This window comes from Mus caroli, unplaced genomic scaffold (assembly GCF_978045245.1).
Source record: "Mus caroli unplaced genomic scaffold, Mus_caroli_1 scaffold_1, whole genome shotgun sequence".
Classification (NCBI taxonomy): domain Eukaryota; kingdom Metazoa; phylum Chordata; class Mammalia; order Rodentia; family Muridae; genus Mus; species Mus caroli.
This window is the reverse complement of record NW_028227256.1, coordinates 19,280,046-19,300,961: the sequence shown is the minus strand read 5'-3', so window position 1 is coordinate 19,300,961 and position 20,916 is coordinate 19,280,046.

Genomic DNA, 20,916 nt, shown 5'->3' with positions numbered 1-20,916 from the left:
TGAGTCTGCCAGAAGTTGTTGGTCTGTGTGGTGTTCCTTACCACAAATAAATAATGTCTTATCTGCTTGTGACTTCCCACAATCTCTTCAACCTCTTGGCCTCCAGTGACCTCCCTCCTAACCCTAGGCACTGGACCTTGGCCCTCACAGAAATCCATAAGGAATTGGAGAAGGGTACTTTCATTCATACTTTATTTGTTCACCCAAATCTTTTGAGTGCTTTAGGTTAGTAAATCACCAAATAATCATGTATATAAAGGAAAAGAAAAGCTTTCATAACCAGGACTTCAATGAACCCATGATTATGCCTGATGTCCGACAGAAGCGCAATCATACAAGAAGGCTCTCCTAACGAAATAAAATATCTGATGAGAACCATATCACAGGGCAAACCTCACATCAGAATGCAATCTGTGCTAACAACAGGAAAGAGGTCAGTGGAACACTAAAAACTGAAATGAGGTCACTAGGTTTCAAATACCAAGGTAAAGAAGCAGGTGGGGCATGGTCATACAGTGTTGCTTCTAACCTCTTAAAAAATCTGAGGGTTTCCTGTCACACTCTCTGGTTGAGTCAGCTTGACAGGCTGAGACTTGGAAGCTATTCACGAGGCAAAAGAGTTTCACAGAAACTCACTCCTGGAGTCTGGCGTTCTCTCTAACCCATTCATTAATTTTCCATTCCCGAGCTAGTCTAGTGTATGGATCCACGTGCTCTCTTTTAGTATTATCCTATTATAAGTGCCTTTTAAGATTGAATTCTGACATAGCTAAAGCCTTCACCAGTGTTCCAACAGTCCTAAAACATCCTTGAGCAAGACCATGGGCTTGAAATTCAGTAAGAATGTTGTTATTCAGTGACATTCAAAATAGCCTCTGGTACTACACTATCACTTTGAATAAAAGCTAAGTCACTTCCCTACACAGGAATTTACCATCACCAAGGAAGAAGAAAGTTTCAGACCGAAGGAGAAACCAGAATAGATACTTAGAACTATAGCTGAGTTACACCCATACAATACACACGTATTTAAAATGGCCTAAGGGGAAGGTGGACTATACAATAGACTAAAATAGGAACTATGGCAAGGGCATGAAGCCCTTGACCCTGGCTTCTAAGATTAAGTGAATCTTAGGTGAAGCCCTTGTTGATCCCAGTTGTTAACAATGAATTCTATCCCAGGTGGTTCCCCTTAGACCTTCTGTGTTTGCATTCCTCCGTTTTTTGTAAGAATCCAGTAACCTCTTTGTATCTTGCTGGTGTGTCACCCAACTTCCTTATTGTCTTCTGTATAAAAAGGTTGATGCTCAATTTGAAAAATGACATTCAGATTCTACACAACCTTTCCTGTGTGCATCTGTCTGTCATCCATCCGACGCTTTGCCCACCGGAGCCTAGAGACCCGTTCCACACAGACAAAGGGGCCCAAAGGGTCTGCGGCAGTTTCCTTTTTTTTTTTTTATTTTATTTTATTTTTTTTTAATATTTTTATTACATATTTTCCTCAATTACATTTCCAATGCTATCCCAAAAGTCCCCCATAGTGCCCCCCACTTCCCTACCCACCCATTCCCATTCTTTTGGCCCTGGCATTCCCCTATATTGGGGCATATAAAGTTTGCAAGTCCAATGGGCCTCTCTTTCCATTGATGGCCGACTAGGCCATCTTTCGATACATATGCAGCTAGAGACAAGAGCTCCGGGGTTCTGGTTAGTACATCATGTTGTTCCAACAATAGGGTTGCAGATCCCTTTAGCTCCTTGGGTACTTTCTCTAGCTTCTCCATTGGGAGCCCTGTGATACATCCAATAGCTGACTGTGAACATCCACTCCTGTGTTTGCTAGGCCCCGGCATCGTCTCACAAGAGACAGCTATATTTGGGTCCTTTCAGCAAAATCTTGCTAGTGTATGCAATGGTGTCAGTGTTTAGAAGCTGATTATGGGATGGATCCCTGGATACGGCAGTCTCTAAGCGGCAGTTTCCTATCTTTAACATGGTGTTCAATATTTCTTTAGCAGGAGGCAGGTAACTGCTAATGGAAATAAGAGTCAAAATGTCTAGTAGCTCAAAGTACAAGTTTCCTTTGTGCTGGCTAACACTCAGCAAAGCTGAGCAGATGCACACTAATTACTACCAGGTTGAAGGAAACCTTGGAGTCACCAGTATGTGACTTAGATTTCCCCCAAAATTAGTGCCACAGCAAAACAACAAATAACAAAGCTTGCCTTAATTAGTTTGGCCATGAATCGCATCAGTGGTCTTTCTCCTCATATCTGTTGGATTAACAGCTCCATCCCATTGGCTGGAGACCCAGAGTGAGTCAAGAGGTAAAAGAGACACTGAGCAGAATGCTGGCTTTCATCCCTCCTTCCTGGCCATGGATGCAATGAGGCTGGCTTCACATTCCTGCCTTCACCACTAAGGACCACTCTGTCTCAAGTTGCTTCTGACTATTTTGTCACATCAATGAACAAAACAACCATTAAATGTAGTATTAATAATAAACAATAAACATAGTAACAAGGAATAGAGTAACAAATGAACACATATATTAAAGAAACTGATCAACCTGAGTTCTGCCTTCACTCTGAGGGACTAGCTGCTCAAAACTGCATTGAGGTAAAGCCAAATTCATTTCCCTAGCCATTTATAACTCTTACATTTGATAAAAATTACTAATTTCATACCTGAGAACAATGTTTTAGGGCTTCATTTATGTTCTTGAGACATTCTTGGAGTGAGGCTTTCAAATAATATCTTAAAGAGTTATGAGGTATTCTCCTCACACATTTGTAGTGGTGATGGTAGAGGTAGGTCCTAGAACATCCACTCTTAAGACCTCAGATTATGATTCTGAGCATTAGTGTGCCTGGCAATTTGATTGTGGTTTAGGGAGTGGAGATGCTGGTGAATATCACTCAGGAATATATACTAAGGGAAAAAGGAAGCTGGTTCCTAAGAACAATAATTTTAATATATGGCAACTGTATATCAAACATGACTCAGAGGTTTTAAAATTCTTTTTCCTAGAAAACTAGGCAATCAAAACGCTAGATGACAGAAAATTAAGCAAACGAACGAACAAAAGACTCTCCAGAGAGTGGGTAGATGGCCTCACGGCAGAAAAACTAGAGGAAACCTCAAATACAGAGTGGGTAGTAGCTGGCCTCTTAACACTGTGACCTTCTCATCTTTCCTCTCCAGAACCCCGCATTTTGAAGACCACACACACACACAGACTGAGCAGGGACTACAAATCAAATTGAAATTCTCAGTGTGCTCTCATCTTCGGAGAGAGTGCTATTTGCAAATTGCCACTGATTATTGGCAGTTGTATTTTATTGTTCTCCTCCCTCATCGAATAAAAAAAGAAAAGAGAGCATGTGTTGTCTCATTCTGCCACACCAGCTGAAGGACACAAGTTCAATATTAAAACCTGGCTTCCACTCTGAACTCTGTCTTGCCCAAGTAGAAAACAAATGTAGTGGAACATTTCAGCCACAAGATGACAGCAGCGCTTCATGCAGCTTGGATACCCTCCACAGTACCATTGCCATAGAAATCTCAAGAGGAATTACAGCAGAAAGGACCAAACTTGAAAGTTTGAGGCCAAACCTCGGAAACTGTCTTTACCATTACATAAACATATCTGCTTTGGAACTTTAACTGTCTTAAAATTTCAAAAATGTCCACATCCTTATCATTCTTTCTCATTAAAGAATTACGTACGATGCCTTCTTTTGTAATACAGAGTTTTACTCTTAAAGCTTTCAAATTGCTGTAAGTTCGTGTGATTTTCCTTAATGAGTCTGGCCGGAGAATCACTTATTCAATACGGAGTTGGTCGATCCTCGGGACCATGTTACAAGCAACCCCTAAGTGCCCAGACCAGACAACAGAAGCTAGCCATCAGGAGCGCTGAGGCACACGGGAAAACATTCAAAGCCAGACTGGGTTAAACATCGGGAAGCTTGAAGAGACACGGGGGGGGGGGGGGGACATACAAAACCAGACTATGTTAAACGTTGGGAAATCTTGAAGGCTCCTAGGTCTACCACAACAAATTACTACAAAGTGGGTGACATAAAATAACAATAGTTGTTGTGTGTAAGCCCCGAGAGGTCAGAAACACAAAGCCATGGTAACTCAGAGGGATTGAGTAACCTCAGAATATAGGAAGAATCTTTTCATAGCCTTTCTGGTTTCTGAAGCTCCAGGTGGCCTTTGGAAGGTGGCAGTAGCTCCAGTCTCTGTCACCATATTCCCTTGCCCTTCTACCCTAGATCCCTGAGACTGTCATTGGAGTTTGGGTGTGACCTAATCAGGAAGACCTCTTCTAAGGATATTACCTATTGCAAAGAGTTCCAAACACAGGTACATTCTCAAGTTCTGGGCATGCCTGTGGTTCACTTAAGTGAGGTTATGCACTCAGGTTCAGGTGGAAGCAGATTTGCGTCTGGTATCTCCCCAGTCTCACTACCACGAGTAACTAAGTCAGTCTGAAAAGAAGCCAGACCGTAGAAACTGAATCGGTAAAGTTCCATTAACTATTAATCTGGGAGCTTCCCACCAACAAATGAACAACAACAAAAAAGCAAAAGGAAGCCAAGAAATAACAACAACAAAACCTTCAAAATGTCTCTGAAAACCTTTTTGTGAGTCCTTGAAACAACTTGCTAGATGCGTTTTAACAGCCACTACAACAATTTATACTTTTACAATAACAACAAAACTTTCAAGTTGGGTTTATCTTTTTTAAAAAATGTATTATTCATTTTAACACTACCTATATACATGCATGTCTGTGTTTGGTGACATGCACGTGAGTGCCCAAGAGGCCAGAAGAGGTCATGAGATACTCTGGAGTTGGAATGACATGTGATCATGAGCCATCTGATGTGGCACTTAAAGGTCCTCTATAAGATGCTAGTATCTCTCAACTCCTAAATTAATATTTTTGTGACGGGTATAAACAACTGGTTGTGAAATATCACTATTTTCTGATATTGAACAGAAAACACAGACATAATAATACTACCTTGCATGTCTCAAAGGAATACATGAAACGTTCTTGATTATACAAAACGGTATAAGAACGGGACCTGCGTTTCCCACTCTCATCCAACCAGCCCACAGAGAAACAGTATAGATGCAGATACAGAGCCAGAGCCCTTCCTTCCTCAACGGCTGGTCTTCTAACCCAACCACTACGAGCAGTATGACTTGAGAGCTTGTTGGAGATACAGAACCTCAGATTCCATCCAAAACTAAATGAAAGGCATCTTATAATGTCATCCCTGGGGAGGTATCTGGACACTAAGCTTGGGAGAACTCTGCCCTAAGTGATTTTGTTTGAACGTTTTAATTTTTGTATGGAGACTCTTCTTGTCTTCTCTGATATTGAGGTCTTGTTAGGGACTCCCTCAAAGATCATCAGTTGATGCAAGGAAAGAAAAGAGTGACTCAGATGATCTGAATGGACACTAGTCATGTTTAGCTCAGGTGACAGGAAACTCAATGGAGGAACCTACGGAGTGGACGATCTCAAGTCCAGCCTTCGAGTTTGGTCTTTCTAGAGGCAACTGTAAAGACTGACTGCAAGGGAGTGCCAGGGATATCACTTAAGAAATATATAATAGGAGTAAAGGAAATGGGGACGAACATAAGGAAGACATAAAAGGAAGGGAGAGAGCAAAAGAAAGGAAGGGGCGAAGTCAGCACTCGGCTACAGAGTCCTTTGATTTCCCTCACACCTCGTTTCTGGTTCCTTTCCAGAACGTGTGACTAACTATAACATTCATCTCCATAAGGTCCGACCCTGTCCTTCTTTGAACTGCCCAGATGAAAGGCACACCACAAATACAAAATGATGGCATCCAGGTTGGCGTTTGAGCAAAAAAGAATCTCAGTGTGGTCTCCTATTATTTAAAAGCTGAGAGTTCCTGACAGAGTTGCAGGGCTTTACACAGTCCCACTGTGGGTTGGTGAGCTTTCTGGCAGAGCCATGGTTTCCAAGGAAACTGCATCAGGAACGAACGACTGGGACTGTAGATTCTTGTTTGATTGGTGAAGCTTAAAGCCGAATACCGCATGCAAGACACACTTTTAGTGACCGGAGCAAAGGCAAATGATCGTTACAAGAAGGGATCATGACTCTCTTCTCCCTCAGAGCTCATCTGGTTGTCAGTTCCTAGTCCAGAAAGTTGTTGCCTTCTCTGGATCAATAAACGGGGCTTATAAACCATGAGCAAGAACACGTTTGCCCCACAAGGAACCGTTGCCTTCCTTAGTTGGTCACAGAAGTCTTTCTAGACTTCCTGCAAGCAAATGTGAAAGTGCAGTGAGTAGGTGATATTCAGAAGTTTCCTGCCTCTGCTTGCTTTGTTCATTAAGAACCAGAAGTAGGACTGCCTTGCCATCTTCTCCACTAGGGGAATGTATGTGGAGGATTCAGGAATTTTACTTTTTGTTGTTGTTGTTGTTGTTGTTGTTGACTGCACATCTGTAAACTTGTCTTGACTGCTCCTGGATGGAGTTCTTCCTCTCCGCTCCCTGGGATGGCATCCACGACTTTTATTATCACATTCTATTGTTATTATTTGGGGAATGCCTATTATTTTTGTTCACGCCTATTGTTTTTGCTGGCCAAATAATTTTCTTGACATCAAGGATTATGTTTATTTTAGCTTTTGAAAGTGGCCAGCACAGTGCTGGACAAGGAGGGTTTTCAATAATTATTTGAGTAATCTGTTCTCTTGAGATAAAGGCTGAGGGAATTGAGGAAGACATAGCCTGAACTACCTCTAGGAAAGGACATTGTAATCGTCTCCTTGAAGACTTTGCCTAGTTGCAAGTCATTTATATAGTTAATGCACCAAGCTTTAATGTTTCTTCTATCCCTAGAAGACAGGTGGTGCTATTCACATGGAGGAAAAAACTCAATCCAAGAAAGGATAAGTAGGTCCAGGAGATGTCCAGACCGAGCCAGTCAGATTTCCCCACATAACTCTGTCAGTGTGTCAGTGTTCTAGAGACATGTGATAGATGTTGTAGAGTCTTGTATATAGTATTCTCAGGATAAGAAGGACACAGACCTCTCATGGTGATTAAACCATCCTTGATGAGAGGAAATGAAGTTAGATCCCACATTCTTTGGAATACAAGCGGGGCCCAGTAATGTGTGTGCAAAAGGATGCCAACAGAATAGAATAGACAAGATATGGTAGGGGTGAAACAAGTTCCAGTGTTGACTAGCACTGGAGGAATTTTCAAGTGGTTTATAAACTTTATCTCTAACTCAGGTGAATTAGATGATTTAAAAAAATGTGATTAGACAATATATGAAAATGTGCTTAGCAAAATTCCCAGTGTACGATAAGTGCTTAGGGCACTGTTATCACTTTTACTACCAATACCATTACCATTAAGTATGGATGCTATTGTTGTAAAAATGGTAGTTTGGAAATTCTGTTTGATTCCCTTAGGGGATGGAGATCTAGTCAAGGGCTTACCCATGCTAAACAAGTGCTCTTCCACTGAGATATATATGCCCAGTTCTGAGGAATGTTTTAAGGAGCTTTTTAATTTTTAAAAAGATATTTGTAACAGGGTCTTGCTGTGTAGTCCAAATGGTTTTCTCTTGCTACAATCCTCTGGTCCCAACTTTACAAGGACTGGGATTACAAGTATGAGCCACAATGCCTGGAAATAGCTTTTCAAATTTAAGCATCCCTTACATATTACTTCAAAATCTTTGCTTCTTTCTCATATTAATGAACACAAAAATGGTGCCACTTGAGGAAAGAGAGTGGATTTTTATTTAGTCAGTCGATATTGTTATTTTAGGGAGTCAGTTACTCATTGTGAGGTTTTCACAAATCATTTGGGTGAAATCTTTTCCATGTTTTTAAAAGAAGATAGTAAGAGAAAAACTGAATTTCTGGAAAAACTAATTTGCAAAGTAAAATGTATGATTTTACTTTGCAAATTACACATCTTTACACTTTACACATCTTGTTAGTTAGTTAAAATGTACAGAACCTGTATTATTTTTCCTCTATTGAATGTGGATTGACTAGAAATTCTCCTTCCTACTGCTCCACTGTGTTGCTGGAGTATCTGAAATTCTTTCCATGGAACATATGTCTGAATAAAAGCTTGTTAAGGACCTGGCTTGCTCTTTCTTGGTGGCTTTCCTTATTCTGTAAATTCATTGTCATCCATTCATCTATGGCTTCCTAAGTAGACTTTATTTAGCTGGAGAAATCACCCACAAGAAATTCAACATCCCAGGAATACACTTTGTTGATCCTCCCATAATCACTAGTTTCTAGAGGGCGTGGCCAATGAGCTAGTGAACCATGAACTTAATTGCCAGGATGTAAAATTTGCCACCAAGTCTCTACTTCCACTTCCCTTGAGCAGCTCAGCACAAGCATTATGGCCACCAACCAGAAATCAAATCTATTCCAGCTGAGAGACCAGATCTTGGGTTTAGGCTCCATCTTAGAGAACCTGACCTAAGGATGAACAGAGTTAACTAACAAGCCAGCATCTAGCACCAGTTCCCAGGCTACTCCCAAACAAGACCAGTTTCCCGGTTATTCTCTCTAACAAGCTTGCCCCTGGCACTTCACTTCCTAACAACCGCCAGTCAGGAGGAAAGTAGAAGTTAAGTTTCTGGTTTAGCTCCCAGCACCAGACAATTATGTTAAAGGGCAACAAAATTTTGTAATGGCCCCCTATTCAGAAGTGTGCCAGGCTAGAAACCCCTTTGCTTGCTTGCCATTTTCTATAAAACCCTGTCCTGAAAAGAGCTCAGGGCTGTCTTACCAACCAGTCCTGCTGTGTCAGGGACAATGGTGAATAGGTCCAAGCTTAACCTTGTAATAAAGAGACCCTAGTGCAATAGCATCGGAGTTGGCTCCTTGGTGGTCCTTTGGGGTAAACGGGCACAAGGCAGCTACCCAAGCTCTGTTTGGCGCTACACATGCACTTACTTAGGCTCATTGGGAACATTAATGTAACCCAATTTGATCCTCTACTCAGGTGGTGGTCTCCTGACATCATCTTGGCTTCCTCTGTTTCAGAGACCACTCTTCTGCAAGCATCTTTGCTGTTTGTACCACAGTGTTGTTCAGAGGATGTGATCTGTAAAGAAGTACCATAAAGCTTGATGCATTTCACTCAGTAAATACTGGCCTTGACTTTGAAGTTAGTCCATTGTCAAAATTATAGCTTTACTTGAGAGTCCCAGGTTGTTTTCATAGATAATTCCAGAAGGATTTCAGTCACAGGCTGCACAGCCTGTGTTCAGCACACTTTTGAATCAAATGGGCTCATCTGCATCTCAGCTTCATTAAGGAAAGAATGAAAAAGAGGAGAGAGAGGGGGAGAGAGAGAGAGAGAGAGAGAGAGAAAGAGAGAGAGAGAGAGAGAGAGAGAGAGAGAGAGAGAGAGAGAGAGAGAGAGCACAACCAGAAACAGAAATACAGAAATGTAGTTAAAGTATTATATTTAGCATTGCATATGCTTGGGTCAAAATCAGCTCAGAATAGCAGTGCTAGAAATGATGCCAAACTCTCTAAATGTGATTGAATCTTATGTTAACATTGAATCAATGGTAATATTGAAGGGGTTGTTGATTTTACAGCAATAACCAGCCCTAGGAAGGTAAGAGACCCTTTACCACCTGGTTAGTAGAAGAACCAGGACCAGTGCTTGCTTATGAAGTTCAGGACAATTCCACCTGGAGTCTAATCAGCTTCTTCTTTTGGATGCATGCTTTACATGAACAGTTCTGTCCACAGACATTATCTCACTTGATTTGCACACACGCTGTATTGATTCCTTTGTAACAATCTATTAAATTAAGTGGGAACCTTAGGATTCCACCTCCTCTGCCACTGGAGTTCACTGCTTCCCTGCCCCCCTGCCCCCTGAAAAGATATCAATTTGGATGCATTCAGGACATGTCAAAATGCCAGGAGTCACAGCTCTGTGTGCATAAGGTAGCTTTGCTGTCTTGTCAGTTCTTGACAGATGCTCAGGCATCCAGGGTGACATGAGCAGGCTCAGTGAGAATTATTCAGTTACAGCTATACAAAGGAAACAAGATGGGGAGAAAAAAAAAAGACATCACACAAGAGTGATTTGTTTGGGAAGAAACTCTTGATTTTCTTCCTAGTGCCTAGCTTCTGCTGACATTCAAAGGGATTAAGACAGAAAGGAAGAGCAATGACTAACACAGAAGCCTGCTCAACTCAGAGCTGCAGCTCCTGTGGGTTCCTTTAGCACAGAAAGGGTGAAAGAGCAGGATTCAAACAGGGAGTCCAGTAGCAGTACTGCGCATGCCCGGGACTAACAGTGCTTAGGAAGTCTGGATTCCTTTCTGCCACAGTCTTGAGTGAGTCATTAACTCCCCTGGACATCCCTCCCTTGACCTAGGTCATGGGCGTTTGGGTCATGTCAGTGTTATTAAACACAATCACAGTTGCCAGTATGATGATGGTGACCAGATGCTGGAGTACAAGTCTTTGTTTTATAGAAACCAAAAGTGTAACCTGTGTGTAATGGCGTGACTTTAAGGTTGGGTGGGTGAAAGCCCTTCTGTCGCAGGCCCTCCCCATTCCTATCCCTGAAATATATAGTGCGTAATCTATTGAGCAAGACTGCAAGCAAATTGCTGGTCTCTGAGGGTCTCTGTTCCTCTGTTCCTCTCTGAGGGTCCATGTCCGTCTGTCTGTCCTATGTGCCAGGTACCTTCTGATGTATCACCAGGAGGGGGAGAGAGTCAGATGGCTCATCACAGCCTCTGATCTCCAGAGTCAAAGTGAGCATTGCCATCCAGATGGCACTAAAAATACCCTGTGCCAACCCAGCAGATGAATGCTTTCAGTGGTGTAAGACTCAGAGCTAATAGGTAGAACTTAAAATGGAGTCTGGTATGTACTTATGTCTATGTGCATATGCCATTGATGTCTGGGGTCTTCTTCAATTGTTCTCCTCTTTAATGTTTGAACCATTTTTGAAGTTTTGCACCTGAAGATGATATGGGTCCTCACTGAATAAACCACAAGAATCTTCCTCTGCCTTCTCAGCACTGGGGAAACAGGTAAGTTTATCCACACCTGGCTTTGTACATGAACTCTACGTGGTCAAACTCAGATCCTCCTACTTGACCAGCAAACACTTTATTGATAGAGCTTTCTGGCCAGGTCATAAAGGAGTTTTGTAATAGCCCTATAAGGTTTTTTTGTTGTTGTTGTTGGGTTTTTTTTGTTTGTTTTTGTTTGTTTGTTTGTTTGTTTCGAGACAGGGTTTCTCTGTGTAGCCCTGGCTGTCCTGGAACTCACTTTGTAGACCAGGCTGGCCTCAAACTCAGAAATCTGCCTGCCTCTGCCTCCCAAGTGCTGGGATCAAAGGCGTGTGCCACCACTGCCCGGCCCTATAAGTCTTGAAATTTCTAAATAACCATTTGACAAAAAAAAAAAATCTCTTAAATGCAAAATATATGCTAGAGTAAATTGACTTAAATTCTTTTTATGAATAAAAATAACATCGAATATGTTTCTCAATTCCATCTCTTACTACTAAAACGACCTGGGCTTTCACTATGCCCGGCACTGTTTAGACAAGAACATTAGTTGCTAGGCATAGGCCTACCCCTGTTGATCTTTTCCCACCTCATTTTCCTTATCTAGATGGAAAACATTAGGGTCAGGAACACGTGGAGAGAGAGTGGAGGGGGAGAAGGGGCGAGAGGGAGAAATGGGTCAGGGAAGGATGAGAGAGGGGAAGGGAGGGAGTGAGTGAGGAGAAAGGGAGAGGGGGAGGTGGAGAAGGGAGAGGGGAGAGAGGGGAGAGGGGAGAGAGGGGAGAGGGGAGAGGGGAGAGGGGAGAGGGGAGGAGGAGAGGGGAGAGAGGGGAGAGGGGAGAGAGGGGTGAGGGGAGAGGGGAGAGGGGAGAGGGGAGAGGGGAGAGGGGAGAGAGGGGAGAGAGGGGAGAGGAGAGAAAGGAGGGCCAAATAGCCCCTTTTATAGCAAGCCAGGCCTACCTGGCTGTTGCCAGGTAACTATTGGGCAGAGCCTAGAAGGAATGCCAATATTCTGTATCATGATTTCACATGGATGAAGTCTTTTTTATTTTTATTTTTATGTTTTTCAGTCCATTGACTTCTTGGGCATTCTGCACTTCAGATTACTTGAGATTACGGTTCTATATAAATAAAGTCATGTTCTAGAAGAGCCTATGTATGTATTTCTGTCAGCACTGTTCATCTATAACATGTGGTTTTTATTGATTCCTATGAGGCTTTACAAAGCAACCCACAGCACCTCTGTGTACTATGCTTGCATTTTCCCCCTCAGATGTCATGGGTAACATCTCCTTAAAGTGACTGCAAATATAAGAATTGGTACTTGTGAAATCCCTGTTGTTTTGGATTTTTGGCTGAGGCTCCAAAGCTGCTAAGAAAGGGTGTTAAATATCTGTTCATTCTAAAAAGAGATACCAGAACATGCAGGCATAATTTGCTAAGAGGTAATACAAAGTGGAGTGTGCATGTTTATCCCAGTACTCTTCAGCTGTGGCAACTGCAGGCAGAGATTAACCATAAAATAGTTTAGAGTGCAGCTTTCTTCATGAGATTGTTGCCAAGGTATAGACTATCATGCTCACAGAGAAAGAAGAGGGCAGTTTCCCAGAAGTTACATTATTGGAACGTCTAGAAAATGCCCCATGAGCCGGGCATGGTGGAGCATGCCTTTAATACCAGCACTCGGGAGGCAGAGGCAGGCAGATTTCTGAGTTTGAGGCCAGCCTGGTCTACAAAGTGAGTTCCAGGACAGCCAGAGCTATACAGAGAAACCAAACAAAAAAACACCATCAACAACAACAAAATGCCCCATGAATGGAAATGCACTTGCTTGAACGGGGAAGATCAATTGCACAATATCTATCGATATTTGCAAACTGTAGAATACTGTGAGCACCTCTGGTCCCACCATTTTTACAGACAACCACACAGCCAGCTGGAATATACCTGACTCTCAGCTGGAAGAGTCCAAAAGATGCAGGCAGTGTTTAGATTGACTCAAGGCCAGAAGAACAGAAGATGCTATAGACCTAAGGTATCATTCCGGCAGTGGGTGTCCCTCTAGCAGAAAGCTACATTAAAACAAATAAACAAAACAAAACAAAAACTGGTTTTGGATAATATCTGCAAGGACTCTGCTCTTAGTAGGCTTCCTGGCAAGAGTTAAATAGCATTGACAGAAAAGGCTTAGAAATATCCAGTTAGGGTGGATTTAGGTAGGGTTGAAGAGGATGAAAATGACCAGTTGTGGACTACACAGCTTGATTTGAGAATTGAGACTATTGAGATCCCAAGAGACAAGACTGTCTATGAAAATGAACACACAAGGACTCAGTTTAAACCTGACACTGTAGTCTAGGACAGTTACACAATGGCCAGCCTTCTTTCTCTCTTTCTCTTCTTCCTGGCTCTTAATACAGCTCTGGAGAAGCTAAAACGAAAGGGAGGGAGAAGGACTTCAGAAACAGTGGAGATAGAACTAAAACTGATCATCTGATCCGATTTCCATCCTCTAAGTTTATTTCCTGAACCAAGCTGACACTGGCCGCTAATTAGATGCATAGCTGGGTGAGAGGTTAGAGTCTTGCAATTAGACTCAGCTACACATTTCAAATGGGCACATTGCATATGGGCAATGTCAGACATGCCCAAATAGGATAGTATAATGGCTTAACGAACTTCCATGGCCTCATCATCCAGTACCAATGACTGCCATCTATTTATATTTACCCTTTTTATATTCTTCTCCATATTAAGTTGAAGCAAGACTCCCTACTGCTATCATAATTTCTAACTGTAAAATTCCAGTCTGGTGTCTTAATACCACCAACCTCCAGGTATCACAGGAAGGAGTCTTCTTCCCTTTGTTCTGTCCAAAAGCTAATAACAAAGACCTCCCTTGTGTGTGTGTGTGTGTGTGTGTGTGTGTGCAGATCAGTTTGTGTGTTCGGAGGAATGATGACATCTGTGCACCAGACAGATGGTGCACATAACAGAACTTAATGGAAAGAACAGTGCATGCATCCAAGTCCCTCTGCAATGACTTGAATCATCTGCGAATCAAATGACTTGGGGCTTTGTTGCACTTAGAAGGTGGGGTTTGGGTGGGTTTCATGCTGCTTGCTGTATAAACCACTAGTACACATCCCCCTGGGTTGTCTCTACACCCTATACCTACATATACCCCTGACTAACTCCTCAAGCAGTCTGTAAACAGAAAGACAAAAGTTGTTGTCCATAGCCATTCCACTTGGCCAACAGTACGGTTCCAGAAGGCAGAGGCCAAGTGTGGCCAAGAGTGGTGTGGCATTCTTCCCAGTATCACTTCTCACTGAGGATGCTGAATAGACGCCATAAATTATAGCTCTTCACAGACGAGTTTCTAGGAATATTTTTGTTCTCTGCTTCTATTATGTGTTCCTTCTTAGGAATAGATGGTAAAGCAACTCATTCCTTAGCAGTGTTGAAGATCTTCCCTTGGTGTCTCAGCATTCAGCCAAAGACACACTCATTCAAAAATTTAGAATAAATCAGCTAAACACCAGAGGGACTATTGAAGTCCTACTAGGTTTTGAATGGAATTCCTAAAATCTATCGGGGAAGGGGATAACTTTAGTTTGTTTTATTTTTCTTCCATGAATGAACCTAAAGAATTCAAAATACCATGGAGCCTATTGTTAGCACCTTAGCATTCTTTCTAGGCCTCTCTCTCTCTCTCTCTCTCTCTCTCTCTCTCTCTCTCTCTCTCTCTCTCTCTCTCTCTCTCTCTCTCTCTCCCCCCTCCCCTCCCCTCCCCTCCTCCTCCCCCTCCCCCTTCCCCCCTCCTCTCCTCTCCTCTCCTCTCCTCTCCTCTCCTCTCCTCTCCTCTCCTCTCCTCTCCTCTCCTCTCCTCTCCTCTCCTCTCCTCTCCTCTCCTCTCCTCTCCTCTCCTCTCCTCTCCTTTCCTCTTCCTTGCCCAACATACACACACACACACACACACACACACACACACACACACACACACACCTTTTCTCTCTCTGTTCTCTTTCTCCCTCTTGCCACTCCTCCCCTCTCTCCCCATGTGTTCTGGGAGACCTCTTCTCTTTCTTTCTCTCTCTCTCTCTGTCATTCTTTGTCCCCTCTCTTTTTCTGCCTCTTCTCCCTTCACAATCCCCCTTCCCATGTCCCCAAATAAATTCTGTTTCATACTAGACCCATCATATGGCTGGTACACTAGGTGGGAAGGATGCCTCAGTATGAACCCACTGAGATAACCCCTTCTTATCCCCACCATACCACACTCTATAAAATCATATCCTTGGTTTTATAAAACACATCCCCTACATCTCTCATTCTAGAATGTATCACATCTTAGAAGTCTGTCCCCACTCCAACAGGACATAAACAGTTATAGTCTTGGTCCAACTTGGGAGAAGCTGTGGTGCTCACCGTTCCCTGTCACAAAGAACAAGTAGTTTATAGTTTAATGGCTTGCTTTAAAAAGATAACACCATTGCATACACTAGCAAGATTTTGCTGAAAGGACCCAAATATAGCTGTCTCTTGTGAGACGATGCCGGGGCCTAGCAAACACAGGAGTGGATGTTCACAGTCAGCTATTGGATGTATCACAGGGCTCCCAATGGAGAAGCTAGAGAAAGTACCCAAGGAGCTAAAGGGATCTGCAACCCTATTGTTGGAACAACATGATGTACTAACCAGAACCCCGGAGCTCTTGTCTCTAGCTGCATATGTATCGAAAGATGGCCTAGTCGGCCATCAATGGAAAGAGAGGCCCATTGGACTTGCAAACTTTATATGCCCCAATATAGGGGAATGCCAGGGCCAAAAGAATGGGAATGGGTGGGTAGGGAAGTGGGGGGCGCTATGGGGGACTTTTGGGATAGCATTGGAAATGTAATTGAGGAAAATATGTAATAAAAATATTAAAAATTAAAAAAAAAGATAACAAATTAGCTTCTATCAAGTACACACTTGCCTACTCCCCATTGTATTACCTTGTCTTTATTTATTTTATGATTTTGGGTGATTTCCTGCAAATATATTTCGTGCACCAGCACCACTAGGATTCCCACACTGCAGCATGAATGTAGATATCAGAAGAAAACATCCAAAATTTGGTTATTCACTTTGTGGATCCTGGGGATCAAAGTCAGGCTATCAAACTTGAGGGCAGGCACCTTTACTTGCCAAACCATATTGCTGGCCCAAAATTTACATTTCTTAAACATTATGTGTTCTTTAACCAACCACAGTGATGAAAGCTATTTTTATTAGTTTTGTATTGTAACACAAGAAATAAAAGTGACCTATTTACCACGATTACAATGTCGGAGTGCTCTGTAATTGACTCTGCATTTACCATTGGGATTTGCATTTTCACGGTTTTTTAGGTTGTTTGATAATTAAATCCCCTTTGTTTGGATTTGAAGGTATTCCTTTAGCGTTTCTCCTAATGACAGAGGGGATGGATTCGCTCCACTTTTATTCATCTATAAATGTCTTTATCTCTCTTTCATTTCTGAAGTACAGCTTTGGCAGGTACAGTCTTCTTTGAGAATTCTAAGTGTGAACAGTTTTGAATCTATCAGTGTTCCTCCCTCTATTTCTGTGGTCAAATCTACTGATACTCTTATGCAGTTTCCCTCCCATGTGAAGGTTCCTGACTCTTGCTGCTCTTGGGAGTCCCTTGAACCTTAGGGAGAGTTTGGTTATGATTTTGTTGTGTTTATTCTTTGAATTGATCTTACTTAGGCTTTTTTGTACCTCATGAACATGGGTGGGTATTGCCCACTCTACTCTACTTGAGAAGCATGGAGCCAGGAATCATTTTGTGTGTGTGTGTGTGTGTGTGTGTGTGTGTGTGTGTGTGTGTGTGTACATCAGAAATTGTCAAGACCTGGATATCAGAGTTTTAAATTTTTCCCGTAGAGAGTCAGTCATTAAAATCTTACCAGAACACCATCTTTCCTGAAGATGGAAAGAGGAGGTAAATAAATAAAACATTGAAGAATTTGCATAAATATCACAATAGACAACTTATAAAATGGAATGAGTTTATGGTCTTGGTTTCTTCAGGAATGTGTGTGCACACGTGAGTGTTCATGTGTGCCCAGAAGCACTTGAGGAAAATCTCAGGTATCTTCTTTGAGTATCATCCACAATTGTTTTATGAGACAGTGTCATTTATTCACCTGAAACTTCTCATGTAGAGTAGGCAGGCTGGTTATCGAGCCCCACAAATCCACCTGCCTCTGTTTCCCTTGTTCTGGAATTTCAAACCCTCTTGTGGGCCCTTTTTATACAGGTTGTGAGGACTGAAATGAGGTCTTCATGGTTTCTCTGCAAGTATTTTAGAGACAGAGATATCTCACAGCTCCTATTTTCTTCTTTTTAAAATTAGCTCTCATTTGGCTTGTTTCTGTATTCTTTCCATGTGAGAATGAATTATGCATTGTGATATAACTTCATGATTTCAGATTGAAGATGCCATAGGAGACAGGGCAGAATCTCATTTAATGGCTTGTGCTGTGAATCAGAATTCTGGCATGACCACTTTCTAATCATTTGACTACCAGAACCTTCACTAAGTATGAAACTCTCTGGTTTTCTGATCAGAAACTATATGTTCATTTTTTTTTTTTTTTTTTGAGCAAGAGTCTACTTACCACTCACACAAGCTGGAAGAGAAGAGGCCAGATCAAGAATGGCAAACAGGGGCTGTTATACCCATATGTGACAGCTTGCTGTTTCAGGCTCTGTTACTGTATATTTTCAAATAATGCCCAACAGCCATCTTTTATGTGCATACATGTTTGACCACACAGTCTTTAAATATGCCCACCACGATATATATTTCTATATTTGAAACTTTAATTTAGCTATGATATATACTAACTGCTGTATTCCTTATCTTAAGAGACCGAAACATAAATTTGTTTTTATCAAAATAATATAACTCAGCTTGAAGTTGTATCACTTTTCATTTAAGTGTCTACATACTTCTTTGAATGGCTCTCTTGTCTGGCATTAGAGGTAGATTTATGCCTGTCTGTAAAACTCATTGGAGAGATGAATGGTAACAATAACAGTCACAGGAATCAGAGACTATAACAATTATTTTCTTTAGCCAAAAAGAACAAAAAGCAGAAGCAGATAGAAAACCCAATGCACTAGTAGGCAGCTGTCAGGAGCTGTGCCTTCTATAGCAGTGAGCATATTATTGCTTATAAATCATAGAATCAGAGCAGCTCACATAGGGGAAGTAACAGAATCAATGACGTTCTGTACAAAATTATTTGTGACTGATACCACATACCTTACTCTTTAGTCTCTCCCCTAACCCTAATTGCTACCCATTCAAGTGTTACCTATTTAAATCTAGTCTTAGGGTGAGCACTGTGTGGTTATTTTAGACTGAATCCTTAACTCTCAATTTTTCTTATGAATTCCATGCACTTAATCAAGTGTGATCTGACAGCATCCCAAACCTTTTGCTTCGTGCTAGGTGCCAGTTTTCAGTACAAAAAAAAAAAAATGAAGTTTAGAAATGTGCTTGAGGAAATGGCTATGGGGAAAATGAACCTACATTTTCATATATACTGCATCCAGATCAGGATGTGGGAAAATAAGTAGAAACCTGTAGGGATTAGTTCTGATGCTAAGGTCCTGTTCCCCAATTGGTTCTTGATCTATCAATAAAGATGCTAGCGGCCAATGAGCTGGGTGGAATAGGCAGGACTTCCGGGTTCCTGCAGGCAAGCTAGCAAATGCAGGGAAGAGAAAGAGGAGGATTGTCACCATCCTTCAGAGGGAGAAAATGTGACCAGCCATGTGAGATCTGGAACAAAGCAGTCACAGGCTGTTCACTTCCCCAGGCTGGAGATTAGAAATGCCACTAAGCTGAGGGCAGTTTTGGATTGCTGAACAAAAGAGGAAGTAACTGAGCAACTAAAGTTGGGGGCAGATTTAGGGTGCTGAGCTAATAGTATTGGGAAAGGTATGCTAGCTGCAGATTAGAAGTGCCCAGCAATTGAGCTGATAAGGTGGGTTGAAAAATAAGCTAATGTGTTGTATGTGTCTTTCATCAGTGGATCTACCTGGGTGGGGCTGGTAGCTTGATCCACCAGGAGCTAAATGGAGGGCTGCAAAAACTACATGCTATAGAAACTGTACTCTTGGATTTTTGATCAATATTCTGATCGCTTTGTTTTTAGAATATTTGGTCTTAATAACTGCAATAGTGGATGTAATAATGTCAAATCATGTAACTTCTAACCACTAGAGAAATATCACAAAGGTGAATCTATATCTTGCCAAAACCCAAACCAGGGCTGCCAGAGATTTAGATGGCAAAGAATACCAGACATCCACAGCAGGCTCTTAAAAGCACCCTTCTCTTCCATCATTTCTAGCACATGGTATCCACAAAGTGAGAGTGATTTCAGATTTCCATTTGCCATTGGAACAATGACAAAGTCACCACAGTGGGGCTCAGAATATTAGCTACACCCAGAGAATATAGTGAATGGTCTTGGACAAATCAGTGCCCCAAAATTCAATGAGATTAAGTAGAAATAAACCCCCAAAAGGGAGGGGATTTTTTTATTATTATTATTTATTATGTGTAAGTACACTGTAGCTGTCTTCAGACACTCCAGAAGAGAGAGTCAGATCTCCTTATGGATGGTTGTAAGCCACCATGTGGTTGCTGGGATTTGAACTCCGGACCTTCGGAAGAGCAATCGGGTGCTCTTACCCGCTGAGCCATCTCACCAGCCCCCGGGAGGGGATTTTTTTAAAGCAGATTTAATACCAAAATTTTGGGGGAAATGCAATGCTAGCTTTTATCACTGTTCACTTAACAGATGGCAATTAAGGAAGTCAGAAAGGAACCAAAGGGCAGATTATAGTGGAAACATTTTAAAAGTTTTAAAGCTGTCCAAACTTTTCATGCTTGCCAAATTTATATTTTAATTAACATGTTTTGTTCTCTGGCTTCTTAGTCACACATTCACATTCCTGTGCACCAAGTCCTGACTCTCACAGCTCTTAAGCAATACAGATGCTGACTCCAAACAGCTTTTATTGCTCCTAACCACTTGCTTAGATCTTGTCTTTAGCCACCTTGACAGTTGTTGCAATCAAAACCCAGGAGAAGCACAGTGCTTCTGCTGTCCCGAAGTTAATCAGTGGGAGTCAACTCCAAAAGCCCATTTCCCTCTATTTAGCAATGGCTGGGATGTGTCTCACAGCTCAGTCTTGTTCATGGTCACAGGCAAATGTGAATTCCTGGCATCTCCATGTTGATGTTTTTCCCTCTCTGCTATTGACCCAGTAACTCCAAATGGGCAGAACGGCATGTTCAGCTTCTAACATCTCTAATGGTGTGCCTCCATCCTTTGATTTTACCATAGTTTAACATGTCATGACATTTTCTTTAGTCAGTATATATTTTCCCATGGAAGCTGCATGGGAAACTTAATCTTTCTAAGATTTCCCTGCCTTCCATCATTCTTCACCTCTCAGTGTTGTCTAGAGAGGCTCACAGCCTTTAAATCAGATCTCTGAGAACTTCTGCTATCTGGCAACTGGATGGGAGAGATAAAACCTAGGCCTGGAAGATTCTTTAAGAGCAAGTGATAAAGCTGCCATTCTTACTGTACATAGGAAAGAATTAGGGAATAGCAGCAGGGAGGAAGAAAAACTCAGATTCCACCAGTTCTATTATGCTTAAATGTGGTATTAGAGTTATAAATGGCAGACCAAAAAAGGACTCTGGAATAATTTAAAAGAGAAATAAAAATATTCTTATA